This window comes from Macrobrachium rosenbergii, chromosome 45 (genome assembly GCF_040412425.1).
Source record: "Macrobrachium rosenbergii isolate ZJJX-2024 chromosome 45, ASM4041242v1, whole genome shotgun sequence".
Classification (NCBI taxonomy): Eukaryota; Metazoa; Arthropoda; class Malacostraca; order Decapoda; family Palaemonidae; genus Macrobrachium; species Macrobrachium rosenbergii.
In genome coordinates, this window is record NC_089785.1 from 16,831,981 (window position 1) to 16,848,547 (window position 16,567).

The window sequence follows — 16,567 nt, forward strand, 5'->3', positions numbered from 1 at the left end:
CTATATACTTGTGCAAACCGGGAATTTGTTTGGAACTGGACCTGTTCGAGAGTGGGGGGTGGCAGACTCTCGAAGGGTAGTAAATATCCTCCCCGAAAGACATCCACTACCTACGGTCCCCGTTCCATGTCTCTGCCAAGTTGTCCAATGGCTCGACAGGCACCCCCATACCATTGGCAGCAAGCAGGGAGGAGTGCCGCCCCTAGCGTCCTCCTCCCTTCTTCTCTCCCTTGGCTCCCCTTCCTAGACCAAAGGGAGGGCTGAAAGGGGTGTGATTGCATGCCTTTCACTATTGGGGCAGAAGAAGACTGGGTACCTCTACAAGGGGAACTGAGGAAGTCTGGGACTTTTCCTGATCCGAAGAGAAAGGGCCAGCCTAAACCAAGGGTCAGGTGGCAGTGCCACATGAAGACCCGGAGGCCTTTAACACTGTCTGGTAAACAAGCTTGTCATTGTTGTTGACTCGAGGCCCATCCACTGCAGTCTCCACCTTACCTCTAGCAAAGAGGGAGGAGGATCTCAATACTGGTCCATTCCTGAGCACCAAAGCTGCCTTAGAACCAGTAAACCTACAGAGTTGAGACAGCACAATGTCTTGCCTCTTGAGTACTAGGGTTCCCTGCAGGTTTACTGTCTGGTGGGTGAGGTACGTAATACCCCTACCTACAAACTGCACCAGGCTCTTAAACAGTGCGTGCATCCTCCTTGGGTGTACAAACATACTAAGAGGATGCCAAAAGATCAGTCTACGAGACTGTCTAGAACACTGCCATGGCATTCAATTCCAGTGCCACTGCCTCCACCTGCGAGAGGGAGACTCCCTTAGCACAGAGACGCTCTAGTGACAGACCAGGACAGACAAGTTAGGCCCTGGTCAACCTGCTTGGTTGGCAATGGGTTCTCTGAGGGAACATATTTCCTCTGGTAAGCTAGAGGTGGAGGAAGTGTCTTGCATGAACAGCTGCACCAGAGTGAATTCTCTTGCCAAGAAACCACAGAATTCACCTGGTCCATAACTACATCAACAAGCCTTGATAATGGCAGGCTGTTCAAAGCCCTGCGTTCCTTATAGGGTTTCCAGAGTGATTTGATGGCAAAGAACAGTATGCAGGAAAAGCCATGGTCTATTCAGCGAGATCATTACAATGACGTATCATCTTAATGAGCTCCATAAAGTGCCTCTGCAACTCGGATGTTTCCAAGTCCTGGGGCGCAGAAGAGGAACACTCACCAGAGCTCCCTGATGATCTCTCATGCACTAAGGGCATCCGTCCTGTCTGGTCCAAGGACCAACCCAGAAACATACGCCTCTGTGGATGGACTGGGATGGGAATGAGGACAATCCCAGTCCCAGTCCCAAGCCCTGGACCTCTCTGCCAGGAACAGACAACTAAAAATGCCTTTCCCGAGCATTGTATTTACCTCTTTACAAAGGGTGAGATCCTATGGCTGCAAGAACGAATGTCCACCAGAGGACAACTCCTCCTCCTGCCGAGGAGACTCCTGCAAAGGAATCGGGATGGTCGTCTCCCTCACTCAGCTCTCTACCGAAAAAACAGTAGGAGTCGGCAAAGGAGAAACCACTCCCTTGAAAGTGGTAACAGCAGGTAGAGGTTTAGCAGGAGGTAGAAAGACACCAAAGAGAACCTTTGGTGTCTACGGTGGAGTATTGCACTGTGATGACCCCAGGGAAATCTTCTCTCTCTTCTTCTTCCTGGCAAACTTCACCCACAGTTCAGAAGACCAAACCTGGCACTTTGAGCATGAGCTGTTTTGATTGCAATCATGCTTGCAGCATGAAGCACACAATCTGTGTGGGTCAATCTCTACAGAGGAGAGAAGCCAGTTACACGGCCTGTCCTTCCCTGGACAGTGCCTAAACACCACCTGTGGTTTCCTCTCCAATGAAGCAGGCTTAAGTGATTCAGGGGTTTGTGTTGCAAAAAACTCAAACAATAATCACAAAGTATTTCACTCAAGAAACAAGAAAAAACTGCAAGTTGAAAGTGAACAGCAAGTTGGGCAGAGAAGCACAGACACATCTTAACATGATGGTGGCTGGAAGCAAAGTAGAGTGCAGACAGAAAGGTCTGAAAGTTAAACGGCTGTTCCAGCTCGTGTTCATAAGATAAATCCTATGTAAAGATGGAAGGTTTGTATTTGTGCAGTAACAAATGTTTTTATACATGACACTTACCAAACAGTCATTCAGCTATTTCACTCTTTTCAGCAGACCGAGATTTTCAAATAGCGCTGGTGCGCTGAACCGTTCGGGTGTAGGTGTCACAGCCCTGCCCACCATCGGGTCCCAGGTAGATCAAAGAAAGCCCTGCAATTCGCTCGCTGCCGGTGAGCTGTGTGGTTGCCTTTCGGAACCGTTCCTGGAACCGTTTGTTTATTTGGTGATGTACTCTTTTTTTTTTTTTTTTTTTTTTTTTTTTTTCAAGTTAATTATCATGTCAGATACTAGTTCTTTCTAGTGTACGGTTTTGCAGTGCAGGCTGCAAAACACGATGATGAAAAATTTGCTTTGATTCTCATACGCTCTGTGTTAGCTGTAGGGGTCAAGATTGTAAGGAAGACTTAACATGCGATGAATGTAAGAATTGGACGGAAGAGGAATGGAAGATATATAATCAACATTTGAAGAAAATACGTTGTGGTAGGGAGAAGAGAGCAGCGCTTAAAGCTGCGAAGGTAGAATTTCCCCTGCTTCTCCTATTACTTCTTCTGCAGACATTCATCTTCTTCTTTGCTTCAGGCTTCGCCCCTGTATCCGATCCTCCTCCTCCTTTACCACCCTCTCTCTGAGTCAGGCCCCAAGCTCCCAACCCGATGCCATGTCAGTATTAAATGCAAAATTTGATTTGTTAGTAAACATTGTGTCCGATTTGGGCAATTCTTTTCATGTTTTTTTTAAGCTGAGAAATCATCTATTTCTCATGTGTCAAGCGAGGTGTTAAGTGCTAGTGCTGTGCATAGTGATGTGGAGGTGGCAGTTGCTCATCCGATCGACGCCCTAGACACCAGTCCCTGTCCCGCCGCCGCACCAGCGAGGAGACATACTGGCAGTCGTAAGGGGGTCGAGAGGGTTTGCTCACGGCAGTTGGTCGCCCAGCCTAACCTGTTGCAATGTCCCAGGTTTCGTCTGAGCACCGTTGGAAAGGTGTCTCTCTTGGATCGCATACGCTTTCTTCGTCGCCTGATTCTTCTCCACCCGCTTCACCTGACGTGGTGAGGCATAAGCGCTTTTTGCTTGTGTCACGTCCCCTCAAGCGCAGGGCAGGAGATAGTGATTTGGATGTTCCTCCTATTAAGTCTTCAAGGCGCACAAGCCCTCAAGCGTCTACTAGTTTCGCTCATGCTTCATCGGACTCGGAAAGGGATTTCCTTTCCGCGAGACGTGGTTCTAGCGCCAAAAAGGTGGTTTTCAATAAATCACCTTCTGGTTTCGCTTCGTTGGGGGCTAGTACGCATCCCGAATCGCCTCCTCGCTCACCTGTTCAACGTCAACCTGCTACTCCTCCAGCACAGCCTTCTACCAGTGGAATGGAAGCCGCGCTTGCACCCGTGAAGCGTCAGTTACGGGACTTAATGTCTTTCTTACGCAAAGATAAGGCAGTTTCTTCTCAGTCAGAGCCTATTTTGGAGGACATTTCTTCAGCAGAAGAGGATATAGAAGGCTCCGACTCTCCTCCTTCAGCGTATTCGTCTTTGCTTCGTTACCTGTTGACTAATTTCCCAGACTTTTTTACTCCTACATGCCCTGCTTCTCCCTCTTCTATCTTCGATATTACGGCTCCCAGCAAAGGATTATTCGCCTCTTCCCAGATTGGTTCTTTCCTCTTCTGTTAAGAAGGCATTGAAGGAAATAGAAGTATGGCTATGCGACAAGAGGGAACAGGGCAAGGCTTCCTTGCTCTTCCTCCTCGAAGAGAGGAATCTTCAGATTCTGACCAAGTCGGCTCCTTCCCTGAAGTGTCTGCCTCCTCCCAGGGAGGTTTTTCAGGTCTGATTGACTCGTCACGAGATCAGCGTTCTCTTCAGCGAAAGTGATGTTTTCTTCTACTGATGTAGATCATCTTTTAAGAACATCTTTAAAGTAATTGAGGTGTTCAGTTTTCTTGACTGGACTGTGGTGCTGTTGCCAAGAAAATTCGTGATTTTGAAGCAATTCCTCAAGACATTTTTGAGAACCTTTGAATACTTTATCTTGTGCTAATAAAGCCAAAAAGGATGGATCATTGGAGCTTTCTGCCCTGTTCATGATGGGTATTCTTAAGAAGCGCGAACTTTGTTGCTCGTTCGCAGCTCGAGGCGTCTCCTCTTTTCAGAAGTCGGCCCTTCTGTATGCACCGTTGGATCGCGATCATCTGTTTCCACAGGACATCATTAAGGATGTTTCTTCTGCTTTACAGGAATGTTCGACGCATGAACTTTTAGCCCAGTCCACGAAAAAGTCTAACCCAGGAATTTTTCTGCCACTTCTTCATCTGTAAGGCCAGTGGGCCAACAACAATCTGGCTGGGACAGCCGTCGTCCTCCATTTCATGGCAGGTCTTCCTTCAGACGTCCTCGAACGAACTTGCGACCTCCGCTTGTGTTAGCAAACCCGCAGGAGCAGGGACGTCATCGTCAACCAAGTGATCATTAAGTCCTCTCCCCTGTCGGAGCCAGACTTCAGGGTTTTTGGAAGGAATGGGAAGCAAGAGGTGACGATCCTTGGGTGATCCAGACACTCAAGGATGGGCATGCGATTCCTTTTCTCAGTATGCCACCTCTCTCTTCTCCCATCAACTTAGTGGCATATGCAGAAGGCTCAGAGAGATTCGTCGCTCTTCAAGCGGAGGTACGTGCTCTCCTACAAAAGCAAGTCATAGAGACAGTGTCGAACGACGATATCCCAGGTTTCTACAACAGACTTTTTGTAGTCCAGAAAGCCTCAGGAGGTTGGAGGCCAGTTCTGGATGTCAGCGCTCTGAACTTGTTCGCTTCAAAACAAAATTCGTGATGGAAACGCCGAATTCAGTTCTTTCGTCTCTCCACCAAGGAGATTGGATGGTGTCTCTGGACATGAGAGACGATATTTCCACATTCCAATTCATCAGCTCTCCAGGAAGTTCCTGAGGTTCGTTTTCAGGGTCAAGATTTACCAATTTCGAGCGCTTTGCTTCGGCCTGTCCACAGCTCCCAGGTGTTTACGCGTGTGCTAGCCGCTCTGGGGAAGTGGTTACATCTGATGGGGATCAGCGTGTCTCTGTACCTGGACGACTGGCTTCTTCGAGCCTCATCTCAACAGCAGTGCGAAGAGGACTTACAGAAGACCCTTATTTTGTCTCGGGAATTAGGAATTCTCATCAACCTACAGAAGTCTCAGATAACTCCGACACAGTCGATTCTTTATTTGGGAGTGTTTCTCAACTCTCAGAGTTTTCGGGCTTTTCTGTCCCCCAAAAGAGTCCAGTCCTGTCTTTCCAAAGTTCGCCAGTTCCTGCAAAAAGGAGTTTTCTTCAGCTCTAGAATGGCAGAGCCTTCTAGGAACCCTAGCCTCAGTGGAAAGTTTGTTCGACTGGGGCGACTTCATCTAAGACCGCCTCAATTTTACCTGAAAGCGGTTTGGAACAGGAGGACACAACCCGAGTCACACGTGTTTCTGGTCACACCCCAGATAAAGGAAGATCTTCGGTGGTGGTACGATATTCCAAGACTGGAGGAAGGGTTGTCTCTTCAAATTTTGAACCCGTCCCACACTTTTATTCAGATGCCTCAGACGTCGGTTGGGGAGCTTGGATGAACAACCACCAAACGTCGGGGACTTGGCTGAAGGATCAAAAGAAGCTTCACATCAATCTCAAGGAATTGAGGGCGATCTTTCTAGGTCTTCAAGTCTTCGCACCTCTTGTGTTGGGGAAAGTAGTAGCGATTTTCTCCGACAACTCGACAGCCCTAGCCTACATAAGAAAAACAGGAGGTACTCATTCTTTCTCCCTGTACAAGGAAGCAAGAGATCTTCTTCTTTGGTCAGAGAAGAACGGAATTACGCTTCTCCCCAGATTCGTTCAGGGGAAGAGGAACGTGAGAGCAGACGAGCTCAGTCGGGCGGATCAAGTCTTGGTAACAGAATGGATGTTGAACTCCGAAGTCTGCGAGGATCTTTGGAAGGTTTGGGGAAAGCCCTCGATAGACCTCTTCGCGACTTCGAGGAACCATCGTCTTCCTCTGTACTGTTCTCCCGATCCAGATCCTCAGGCGATTGCCACAGACGCCATGCTTCTGGACTGGTCGCACAAGGATCTTTATGCATTCCCTCCTTCGGATGATTCTGGAGGTTCTCACCAAATTCGTCATGCACCCAGGATCGTCGATGACGTTGGTGGCCCCATTCTGGCCTCGGAAAGAGTGGTTTCCCCGATCTTCTCTCACTCCTGTCGGACTTCCCGAAAGCTACCTTTAAAGAAGTCGCTGCTCAGACAGCCAAACTTTCACCACTTTCACCAAGGCCTACCCTCTCCGCTCTGACAGGGTTCAGATTGTCAGGGACCTTGTCAGAGCGAAGGGTTTTTCAAGAAGAGCTTCAGAGGCAATTGCGAGATGCAGACGCATTTCTTCTGACAAGCTCTACCAGTCAAGATGGGTTTTGTTTTGAGACTGGTGCCGATTTAATCATATCTCGTCTACTAAAACCACTTTTAGCACAGTTTGCTGATTTCTTTCTTTTCCTAAAAGATAGTAAGCTGGCTTTTTTTTTCGACAATCCAAGGTTATAGATCCATGTTGGCCTCAGCGTTTAAGCATAGAGGCATAAATCTATTGAATGACTCAGATATATCAGATTTGCTGAAGTCTTTCAAGACTACTAAATTGGCGAAGAGTCCTATTTCCTGGAATTTGGATGTGGTGCTTAGTTGGATTTCAGGACCTCCTTTGAGCCCTTTGCAGGATGCATCTTTACGAGATCTCACTCAGAAGACATTATTTCTTCTTGCACTCTTCGCGAAGAGAGTTAGTGAGTTACACGCAATTGAGAAAAAGTGGGCTTCTGCCAATCTGATGCAGTATCCTCTCTACTCTTTCTTTTTTAGCAAAGAATGAGGACCCTTCACGCCCATGGCCTCGCTCTTTTTGTGATTAAAGGTCTATCTTCCATACCGGACAAGGAGAATTGGAGAACGTTTTATGTCCGATTAGAGCACTTAAGTTTTATGTGGAGAAAACACGTAATTTACGTGGTAGTTCACCTAATTTGTGGTGTTCAGTGAGACGGCCTGACCGTCCCCTTCGAAGAACAGAACGCGCTTTCCTTCTTCATTAGAGATTTGATTAAGGAAGCGCGACGGGACGACATGCGGAAGGTGAGCTTCCGTGTTAAAAGTCAAAACGCATGAAGTGAGAGCGGTAGCGACATCGCCATATGCGTTTCCGTAATATGTCCCTGAGCGCGATTCTTCAGACGACTTTTTGGAAGACTAAGTCAGTCTTCGCATCTTTTTATTTGAAGGACGTTGAAACGGTCTACGACGACCGTAGTGTTTTTTGCGCCGTTATCAGTTTCTGGCATGGTATTGGGCAAGGGAGTGTAGGGAGTATGTCTCTCTATTTACTTCGCCTTGATATAAGGTGTCGAGTTTTTTTTGGGGTGCCTGGAGGTACTTGTACCTGAGTACCCTCCAGTTATGTAGGGTATGGGTGGTTTTTTGTGTATGGTGTAGGTGTCGTGTTTATTTATTCTGGTCTGTGCTGTGGCCCTGGGCAAGGGCAATTATTTCTTATCCTCTGCCAAGCCAAAGCGCACTTATCCTTGGCTGCAGATCCTGCTAGTAGGAGCGATCATGGTCAATTCTACCAAGCGTCCCCCACACGCCGAGATGAGCACCGACCAGAGGCAGTACCTTCCTGCAGTAGCTCTCTTGACAGGTAGGTAGATCAGGCATTATTATGCTCTCAGTCGCTGGCTTGACTTCTGATGAAGGTTGGGATTGATTCTTCCATCTCCCTCCTCCATCAATATGGAGTCAGCTGAATGACTGTTTGGTAAGTGTCATGTATAAAAATGATATTTTGATGATGAAATAAATTTTTAAACATACTTACCAAACAGTCATTAATTCGAGCCCACCCTCCTCCCCACAGATGGATGGTGATGCGAGCGAATTGCCGGCTTTCCTTTGATCTACCTGGGACCCCGATGGTGGGCGGGGCTGTGACACCTACACCGAACGGTTCCGCGCACCCGCGCTATTTGAAAATCTCCGGTCTGCCGAAAAGAGTGAAATAGCTGAATGAATGTTTGGTAAGTATGTTTAAAAATTTATTTCATCATCAAAATATCATTTTTTCATGTTTAAATTAATGCACACAAACTGAGTAACTTAAGGCCACCATAAAATGAGGAAGAATACAGTGAATGCTTCTTCCCTTTCTTGATCCAGGTCTTGCTTATCTCTATCACCAATGAAAGGTTGTTTCTGGTTATCACCACTATAGAAGCAGGAGCCAATGGAAAGTTGTTTCTGGTTATCACCACTGTAGAAACAGGAGGATCCATTACAGGATGAATACCCTCACTAGCTAGTATCCAATAAGCTGCAGTGCACTGCAAAAGACAGGCTTCCAGGAATATTGAGGGGAGGCCAATTCTTCCATAGGTGTTCCACAGACAACAGCTGCTTACCTGGAGTGTCAGAGGGTTTAGTATCAGTAGTGGAAGGCAAATAGGGTGCTTGAGTCAAGGCCTTGAAAGGGAGACACTGGCCTGAGCACCCAAATTGTCATCAGAGGGAACTGAGCAGACAGTGCCTTTCTAGCCATAGGTAACTATGTACTGGCCCAGACCGATCGGGGTATACAGTACTGTAGTACTCACAAAGGTGATAGCAGAAGGGAGGTGCTGTTCGGACTTCTTGTGTTACTGGGGGCATGTTCCCCCAAATGTGGCTGGCTAATGTTTAACCTTTCCCTTCTTTTCAGAAAGACCAACCAGTGCACACCTTACAAGCAGAAATATGGGTGCATGATTTCCCATGCATAGGGAACAATACGAACTTACTACAGTCAGTGCTTAGGAGGACCATGAAATGCTTGCAAAGTTGTCCATATTCTTTGCAATGTCTCTGGTAAAGTATTTTTCTCCATAATGGTTCATAAAAAACAACCCCAAAAACAAAGTAAATGCATACAACAAGCACATCATCCACAATCAGTCCAACAACAGAAGAGATAGACAGCAGTAAATGCCTACTCTGAAGATGGCTGAAGAACAAGTTTTTGGAGATGGCATTTGAGTGAGAGATGTACCCTACTCACTCCCCCATGACCACCAATTCCCAAATTCAACAACTGTTTTCCAGCTCATGCTGAAGGACATTCCTATATATAAGGCGATAAGACTGTACTTCCACAGGAACAAACAAGGATGTGTTCTAATATCCTCATGATACTTACACAAGTTCAGATCCTGATAATGGTAAGGTTTATTAATATTTTCAATGTAAGGCCATGTACTAGGTAAATAAGGACCTGGGGGTTACCCCCAACCAAGTACGAAGCCAGTGTCTTGATTAGGTTAGGTGAGGTGGGTAGTCTGGGGTGCAAATCCTTCTGAACAGGTGAAGTTACAGCACCCAAGGTTAAATTAGAGGACATCAATGCAGTACTTCACATACCTCATATATTGTGTGTTTTCCCCCATCCTAAAACCTGGTTTCTCACAGTGGTCCATCATAATTGTAGTATATAAGGGGAGGGAGTCAAGTACCTCTAAACTACTAATTTGCTACCCAAAAAATTTCAGAAATGATAAAAGCATAGGCTACAAAAAAATTAGAAAATCATATAGCCCAAGCTATTTAGCCTAGGCTAACTCTGGAATATGATTACGGTTGAAAGTGAACATTCACCTCATGGACTATTCTCTACAACTGTTGGTGAATCTAAGCAACAGCCCCACACGGACTATTACCTCAGAAAATGCTATTTCATGATAAATTTATAAGTTTTATATATACTCACCAAGTAATTATATAGCTATACAGTAAACCCCTCGTATTCGCGTTCTCATGGTTCGCGGACTCACGCATTCGCAAGTTTCTCTGTGGAACATGTCTAGCCATCATTCGCAGAAAATTCGCCCATTCGCAGTATTTTTCACTGAGAAATATTCACTGATTACTATATTTTCATATAATTTTCATGAATAAATGCACTTTTTGTGATAAAACTATTAAAATACTCAGGTATAAGCATTTTTACATGGTTTTTCTTGGTTTAAGCTATCAAAATGAGCAGTTCTAAGTGTTTTAGGGGTTTTAAGCATTTGCGGATTTGACCTATTCGCGGGGTGGGGGTGGGGGGTGGGATGCATCCTCACTGTGAATACAGGGGTTCACTGTACTTTTCCACTTGCACGGCAGCATATATTTCAAAACTCATGGTAGCACTTCTATTGTTTTCATGTAGGTGACTACCCCACCCACTATCGGGAAACAATAGGAACAATAAACAGAAAAACATCACTTCTTTTGTGGCCTTATGTCCATGAGAGTGGAGGAGGGAGGGCTGCAATCTATAATTACTTGGTAAATATATATGAAACTTAATTTTATCATGAAAATACCACTTTCATATAAGTAACTTACCAATTAATTATATGGCTGAATCCCACATTGATAGGAGGTGGGACCTATGGACATACTCCTTATCTGGTAAGAGAGCTACCGAAGTCATTACTGCCTCTTACCCCGTAGACTTTGTGGAATAGTCGCGAGTAGTCACTATTTTTAAGTGGGAAGTTTTGGAGTAAAGGAGTATTCCAATCACCCACAAAACATAAGAGTAGTTGCCCTTGCCCTGGGCGTAGTACCAAAAAGACAAAAAGACCAGACAACACTGTCACCTACACTGAAAAATAATTAAAAAAGCATAACCTCAACCACTGAAAACTGGTGGGCACTCCAGGTATACAGTAGCCCCCAGGCTCCCCAATAAACTCGACACCCTAATTTCAAGGCGAAGAGGTCATGGATAGGAAGGAAGTCTTCCTACGCTTCTTCCCCCCATACCATGCCAGCCACTGATAATGGACCAAGGGTACTGCTATTTTCAAAAACTGTCTCGATATCTTTCAAATGGTGAGTTGTGAAAATGGAATTACACTTCCAGTAAGTTGACTGAAGGATTGCTGAATGTGACATAGTGACATATTATGCCTGAAGGCATACGAGGTGGCGATCGCTCTAATCGTGTAAGCTCTCACCTTAAAGGTGGGCAAGATGTCCTCCTGGATTTGTGAGTGAGACTCTGTAATTAGATCCCTAAGAAAAAACGACAGTGTGTTTTTAGATAGGGGACAAGAGGGATTTCTGACAGAGCACCAGAGAAGGGTATCTGATTCTCTTGGTTCTGTCTAGGTAATACTGACAGACCCTAACAGGGCAAAGGACCCTTTCCTCTTCTTCTGGACTGAGGATGTCCATAAGATTCTTGATGGTGAACATGTGCGACCAGGGGTTTGATGGTGTCTTGTTCTTTACTAAGAAACCTAATGTAAAAGTACACACTTCGTCTCCCTGGGTGAAACCAATTCATTTGTCCAGGCTCGTAGTTATTTGGCAGTAGCCAGGGCTACAAGGAAGAGAGTTTTCTTCATCAAGTTCTTATGGGACGTGGAATGGAGAGGCTCAAAAGCGGGGCCCATTAACCACTTTAGAACTATGTCCAGAACCGGCAAACAAAAGAGAGGAAGACGGGGATTCTTTGATGCGGCGAACAGGTCGAGCGTCGGCCTGCCCCACAGCTTCCATAGACTGTTGCAGACCATGGAGTTCAGGGTCCATTCTGTCAGAAGGATCTACCCCAGACGACTTAGTTCATCTGCCAAGACGTTCATTTTTCCTTGGATGAAGCGGGTGACTATCCTCACTCAATTCTGGTCCGCCCAAATGAGAAATTCCTTCGTGGCTTTGCAAAGGGAGAAGGAATGGGTCCTGCCTTGCTTCTTCATATAGGAAAGAGCCGTGGTGTTGTCTGAGTGCACCACCTCGGTCTTGTCTGTGACTGCCTCTACAAAAGACAGGCCTAGATGAATGGCAGTCAGTTCCTTCACGTTCCTATGTAAACTCCTTTGTTCCGGAGACCATGTCCCGGAAGCTTCCAAGTTCCCTAGAAGGGCTCCCCAGCCTAGATCTAGGCATCTGCAAAGAAGTCTAGGTTGGAGCTCACAAGTTGCAGCAACTTTCCTTCCAAAAACTTGTTTTCATATGTTCACCATCGCAAGTTCAATTTTATTTCTGTCATTATGGGGAATACCATAGAGTCTGGTTCTTTATTCCTGTCCCAATTTGCTTGTAGGAAGAACTGTAGAGGTCTCATATGCAGTCCTCCTAACTTCAAAAAATGTTCAATGGATGCGAGAGTTCCCAACAGGCTCATCCAACGATTTGCTGAACAAGATGGGAGCGAAAGCTGACGTCACTCCTTTAGTAGTGAACGAGCACCACAATTTCCTTTTCTTGAGCACTTCAAGGGAGAAAAGGACCGCAAGTTCTGAGGAGCCATCTCTCATGGCTTTATCGGCACACGACAGTATGCCTAACCAGTCTGCAGATTGGTCTGTTGCCAAATCATTACAATCCTCAATCTTCCTGGTGAGAGCCCCAATCTTCAACGTCCTTCAGAGCTTTCTTCGAAGAGGAGGAAAGGACCATCTTGGGAGACAAGAGCTGGCATCCACTTGGTTCCTCATTAGGAAAGCAGAGGCTGGTGAAACTGGAGCGGCTGGATGAAAATGCGATGGAAAGGTTGCTAAAAAATATCTCAGCAGAGAAGCGTATGCAGGAGCTGATTCTTGAACTACTTCCTCTTCCTCAGCAGAAGAATTCGGCAATACAGTATGGATAAATCCTTGGAAGGTTTAATCCCAGAAGAAGCCTTGAGTAATCCTAAAAGTCTGCTATCTGTTGTTTAATGTGAGTGAAAGGTGGGTCCTCTGCTATGGGCACAGGTGAACTAGAGTTGGCTGGGTGCTTGGCAGCTGGCGTTGATTGAGCAGAGGCAGTCTGCGGCGGTTGGGAGTTGGTGCTGGGCGCTAGGAGACTGTGACAGTCTTATTTCACTTGGGCGAGTATACTGGGCGCTCATGTGGGCGCCTAGATGATGATGAGAAGCGTTTCTTGTTTGAGGGGAGGCTAGGCACCAAATGCTGGCACTCTGGTGAAGAATAATCTGGGCTGTGCCAGATACTGCAACCTGGTTGAGGACTGAGAGAAGGATCTCTAGTCTGTCTAGATGGAATAGGGGACATCTCATTACTGCTATATCTTTTCAAGGAATGAGACACGCCGAGAAGACACCTAAAATGCCTTTTGTCAGGTCTAAACTTCTAGTCCAAAGACAACTGGTGGACACTAACAGAGACACCCTTCCAACAGCAATCTGAGGGTCTAAGTTAAGTATACCTTAGTTTAACCAGACCGCTGAGCTGATTAACAGCTCTCCTAGGGCTGGCCCAAAGGATTAGATTTATTTTACATGGCTAAGAACCAACTGGTTACCTAGCAACGGGACCTCCAGTTTATTGCGGAATCCGAACCACATTGTGACGAGAAATGAATTTCTATCACCAGAAATAAATTCCTCTAATTCTCCACTGGCCGGTTGGAGAGTCGAACACTGGGCCAACAGCGTGCCAGCTGATACCTCCAATGAAGAACTACCTGAGGGTCTACTGAGGGGGTAACTGTCCGTGGGGAAACCCCACCAATCTCCTTTGGACCTCCAGTATGTCTTCTCCCAGGTTCGGGGGTGTGTGACAGGGACCTTCGTCTGGGACAGTTGGCAGGACGGACAGCCACCTCCTCCACTGGCATTGGCACAACATACTAACTTTGTCCATCAGGACTTTTAGGGATGCCCATAATTCGGTCACTATGTTAACCACCAGGTCAATTTTAAAGTCAAACTTACACTTGAGGCTGGCAATGGCATCAGGTTCGGAAGCATGGGAGCTAAGTGCAGGAGTAGATGGTACAATATTAATCATATTAGGAGGACCAAGGATGGAGGACAAGGCTAGAGCAGGGAAAGAATGAATGGCTCGATCATCCACAATCAGATTAGGAGTGGTTCTAGACTATGAGCCCTAACCTCAGCTCTCGAGGCCGCCTTCCTTTTCCTATCTCTATCTAGCTTCTCTAAATGAGATTTAACACCTTCCACTGCCTTTCGTCCCAATCCTCACACTCGTCACAAGTCAGGATCTTTGAGCACACTTGTCCTCTACAGCTAGAGCACACAGTATGGGAATTGTGGGTCGCTTTAGTCAAGCGGGTTTTACAACCCTTCCTACAATACCTAATACTGGAGAAACTAGAGTCTGGCATCATTAAAAGTCATAAATCATACTAAACTGTCTAAACTAAGCTGGAAATGCTACCAGAGAAGTGAATACATCACCAAATCCTGGAGCGATATTCCCAAAATAGTGATGAAATCCCAAACAAAGCTGATACACACATCCGATGTTGTATCAAATGCTGGCAGAAAAGAAGTGACATTTTTCAGTTTTGTTGTTCCTACTGTTCCCTGATAGTGGGCATAGTAGTCACCTACACGAAAACAATAGAAGCACTACTGCGAATTTTGAAATTTAAGCTGCCTTGCGAGTGGAAAAGTATAGCTATATAATTACTTGGTAAGTTACTTATATGAAATTGATTTTTCCTATACTTTTAGTATTGCTGATGAAGGTGGTGGTGTTCATTGTCGGTCAATTATTCTTAACCTCATATCTACCCAGCAAGATTGGGGTCCCCTTGGGAAAGTGGAGTTTTGGGTGGAGAAATACACTGGAAGAAAGAACGGACTGCAATGTTGTTGTTATGGAATGGTTCCGCGCATGAGCAAGTCTTTAGGGAGCCATACCTAAAGAAACCTATTATAAAAGGAACTATACTAATCCAACGTATCCTAACCTAACCTAACCTAACCTATCCGGCCGCCCCCTGGAGCCCCTGGGCAAAGGAAACTCCACTTTCTACCAAAAGTTCCCCTATAACACTGCATATTGGCAATTGCATTCCAGGATGTCCAGCATACAACTTCTGAGGTTAATTACATTCAACCAACAAAAAATAACTGAACGCTAAATACTAAAGGAAAAACAGAGCGAGGTTACAAACATCCGTAGACAGGCCTATCCAAGGTAGACTAGGTCTTAGCTAATCCTAGCACACGATCTTAGATACAAGAAAATAACAAATAGGTATATTACATGTGTAATAATTTAGGTGATTTTCCAACAAGTCTTCAAAATAACAAGTAAAATATAATTAGACATACGCTGTCGACCTTCAGGCCTCCAGTAGCGCAAGTAAACTACCAATGTACTACGTACCCATTACAGAAACCAATCCACCTTTACTTCAACCTGGCATGACCTTGGTTATACATTAAGTGACTTTAAAACTTATTTGCAAGCAAGGTAAAGGTATTTATGCTTTGAGGAAGGTAAACAAGAGGTAAATCTGGACCCCAATGATCCTGATCTTAACACGGTCAAAGTCAATACATGTACAGTACACAGTTGCGAGCACACTTCGAGTTAAAGTGCTGAGCCTTATCACTTACAACGGATTTTCTAGATTTCTTTTCAAACTTTCAACTTATCATTCGTTCTTTTATATGACAGTGATTTCACTTGTTAGTCAGTGTTTCTTTAACCCATAATATCTCTATTTTAATAGAAATATTTTAACAGAAATGGGTTAATCCAAGAACACAGTTGCGCGCACTTCACTTCCTTACAGTTAGGTGGTGAGCCTCGTCGCTTACAACGGACTTTCTAGATTTCTTTTGTAACTTTCATATTACCATTCGTTCTTTTATATGACAGTGATTTCACTTGTTACTTAATGTTACTTTAATCTATAAGATTTCTATTTTAAAAGAAATATTTAAACATTAAAGTACTTTCATTGCAGGACTTCGCTAATTTAAGCGTTTGCTTTAAGCGTTTCAGAGATCATTACTCTTCTGCAAGAAACACTTAAAATAAATTCTTGTGAACACACAAATGTGTCGGAGGCCTCACTTTAGCATCTTCTTCCCAGCTTAATCCTTAGCTGGAGCGCTGTTTTCATGAGCCTTCCCCAGCTGTAATCTATCTTGAATGGCTCATCTCATATGGGTTGTGGCAAATGTTTTACTGACAGATTCCCTCTTACGTAACAACACGCTCCCCTTGAGGTTTCTAAATTACGGGGAGACATCTCTCAGCCCAATTAATTGTCAACGAGGATAACACAATCGTATCATTTATGAATAGTACCACAGTTAAGTTACCTTCACTTACTGAGCAGTTCCTATAGACATGGACTCAGCTCTCTCTCTCTCTCTCTCTCTCTCTCTCTCTCTCTCTCTCTCTCTCTCTCTAAATCCTGCGAGTGATCAAGGGTTGATTTTCAAACCTTGGAGGACCGCTGTATGTTACCCGTTACTATATGTTACATACGTAACTTTAAAGTACGAAGACCATACAAGTTTATCAGATCAAATAATATTCACCATTCATAAA

At 45.1% G+C, this 16,567-nt stretch overlaps 1 protein-coding gene across 8 annotated transcripts in view; it reads right to left on the reverse strand.

Annotated features, from left to right (window-relative positions):
* The window catches only part of LOC136829720 (uncharacterized), a 188,682-nt gene that overhangs the window by 23,786 nt on the left and 148,329 nt on the right, over nucleotides 1-16,567 (reverse strand). The window contains exons 1-2 of one of the 8 annotated variants that reach the window (XR_010850459.1): nucleotides 15,389-15,604; nucleotides 8,092-8,254 (exon numbers count right to left, since the gene is read on the reverse strand). The exons of 5 other annotated variants lie outside the window; for them this stretch is intronic. The gene's annotated coding sequence lies outside the window, so the exon portion shown is untranslated. Of the gene's footprint in view, nucleotides 1-8,091; nucleotides 8,255-15,388; nucleotides 15,605-16,567 lie in introns of those variants that run through there. 2 more of the 8 variants (XR_010850458.1, XR_010850460.1) reach the window with 2 other exon arrangements.